This window comes from Octopus sinensis, linkage group LG18 (assembly GCF_006345805.1).
Source record: "Octopus sinensis linkage group LG18, ASM634580v1, whole genome shotgun sequence".
Taxonomy (NCBI): Eukaryota; Metazoa; Mollusca; class Cephalopoda; order Octopoda; family Octopodidae; genus Octopus; species Octopus sinensis.
Window position 1 is genome coordinate 2157317 of NC_043014.1, and position 2500 is coordinate 2159816.

Here is a 2500-nt window from a genome sequence, read left to right on the forward strand (position 1 = left end):
GAGAGAGAGAAGAGAGAGAGAGAGAGAGAAGAGAAAGTAGTATGTACTAACATGTTTGTTTTACTGCATAAATTCTTTTCTACTTTGGCACAGGCCGGAAATTTTTGGGGAGGGGTCCAGCCGATTAGAAGAAGATCGACCCCCGTACACAAATAGTACTTAATTTATCGACCCCGAAAGATGAAAGCGGTCTTAAGCTGTTTGACGTCATTCCGATGTAGGATTTTCTTTTATCATCAGGGCCTGATCTTACCTTCGCATGTATAGACGAGGTTCCCTCTGTAGGCAGTTGTTGGTGAGGGGCAGTGGTTTTATCAGGGCAGTTTGCAATTGCTATCGGATGTTGGATGGGCCTCGGAAAAAGTAGATATAATTAAGTTTTTTCACATTGTTTGTTGGCTAGGTTCCCTGGCTAGATTGGGCGTGGTAGAGTAGAGAGTCTAATGGTGTTCTTATTTAGGATAGTATAGTACTTATGTTGGGTGGGGAAGTGTTTCTGTAGGAGAGTGAAGAAGATTTTAGCTACAGTGTAGCTACCTCACGGTTGAAGGGGGGGTTGTACAGCTAATGTGCCTTCGTCTATTTTTCCTGGGTTGGCGTGGGGCTATACTAGTATAGGTAATCTTATCTTTAAAGCCACTGCGGGCCAGGGCCTCGTTGTAATAGGGGGCTGCGGGCCTTAAAGATTCTTTCCGTGGCGGACAGGCTAGAAATTCTAATTGAGACACTTTTTACTAGGTTGTCTAATATATTTTTGGGGTGGTTGGAATTAATGTCTATATTCTAAGGATTCATTTGGTTTGTGGTACGGGTAATAAAGTGAGGTTTTTAAGTCGAGGGTAACGTCAAGGAGTTTAGCTTTGGTTAAGTTGGATTCTAAGGTAATCCTAAGGCCTAAGTTTTTTAAAGAAGGTGTAAAGATTTTTCCGGAACCCATCCGTGGTCCTGGGGTTTATTTTGTGGAGGGCAAAAAGGCCGTCATCGTGGTAAAGACCACCGGAGAGGCCTGTGAATAGGGTCTTCAGCCTATGGAGGATGAAAAGGCCCCCTAGGTCACTTATTTCAGCCGTCGCTAGCACCCATGCTGACGTCGAAGGGGGTCACAGATTTTTTGTTGATCCAGTGGGATCCGTCGTGGAAAAGAAAAAAAGTCTTAACGTGCGTGGAGGATCACATCTTGCTCGGCCTCGGTGATGGTGGAGGACCTCCTAGCGAAGTTAATCGCGTCGATCAGCAAGCTCTCCGATATGGAGGCGTAGTAATCCTCGATATCCAGTTGTAGGAATCGGGTGTTGCTTTTGTCAGGTAAATCCCGGAACCAGGTTATTGCCTCGGAGGTCCTATTTCCAGAGTGGAAGGGGTGAAGCTTCACGCATTTTTGGTAAAATCCTGTCCAGGATCTTCTTGCTGCGGATCCGATGTCAGACTTGGTTGGGTTAATCAGTCGGACCGACGGTTTATTTTCGAAATGGTCTTTGTGGTCTTTCAGGGTGAAGTGTGGGGACTTCACCCTCAGGGGTTCAGTTCGGTCAATCGATTTTGGGGAGTGGCAATCTCTTTCCCGGCTAAGTTGGTTTCAGTTAGCGCTGTGTCCGTCTACTTTCTTGTACTTAGCTGTGATGGCGTTATCAGCTACTCTGTTGTAGTATCCGGAGTCACCGCGTAAATATTATGTGTGTGTGTGTGGGTATGTATGTGTATATATATGTATGTGTGTGTGTGTGTATATATGTAATATATGTATATATGTATGTATGCATATGTGTATATATATATATATATAGATAATATAGGTAAACAGTAACATTAATTACAGACATGGGCAAGACATGAAACACCACAGAGACGACACAAGAACCACAGACACGGACATTCGAAGCCCTCAGTCATCAGTCAAGAACCAGATCATCTTAGCAATTTCGGCTGATTAATCTTGAGATTGCTCCGATATGGCCAGCCCGCCAAGGGAATCTAAGCCAAGCGCATTAGATCCCCTGGAAGAAAGCTTCGAATGTCTACACGAAAGGACGGAAACAGATCGAAGTACACAAACAAAAATACAGAATCTTGACACCAATAAGAATACAAAAACGTAAAAACAATACGGGTAAAAATAAAAAATAAAACAAAACAAAACCAGGAACGTAGGACAAGGTCTTTCGACAGACGATTTGAGAATGGGGCTGGCTTGTGAAGTTGTGCCTAAAGGCCACGGGGAGACGAACAAATCCGTGTTGCTTCTGAGGCTGCTGAAAACGAAAAGAGCGCTCAACAGCGGCTAGCTGTCACGTGAGAACAAAAGACAGGAGAAAGGGACAGATAAAAGGGAGAGAGGTGGACGAGGGAGGAAAAAGAGACAGATCGAGGGGGCTGGAGGTGAGAGAGATAGAGAAACGTAGAAAGGGGGGGGACGGATGGAGAGGGAAAGAAAGGGAGTGGAAAAGGGAGGAGAGAGAGAGAGAGAAAAAGAGACAGATTAAGAGTCGTATCAAAGCTTGAG

The 2500-nt window shown here is 44.7% G+C and overlaps 2 protein-coding genes across 2 annotated transcripts in view; one reads left to right on the forward strand and one right to left on the reverse strand.

The window, feature by feature from the left end:
• The window catches only part of LOC115221547 (monocarboxylate transporter 12-like), an 83807-nt gene that overhangs the window by 32940 nt on the left and 48367 nt on the right, over positions 1–2500 (reverse strand). The gene's annotated exons all lie outside the window — the stretch shown is intronic.
• LOC115221795 (monocarboxylate transporter 12-B) overlaps positions 1–2500 on the forward strand; it is a 28232-nt gene that overhangs the window by 7110 nt on the left and 18622 nt on the right. The window lies entirely within an intron of this gene.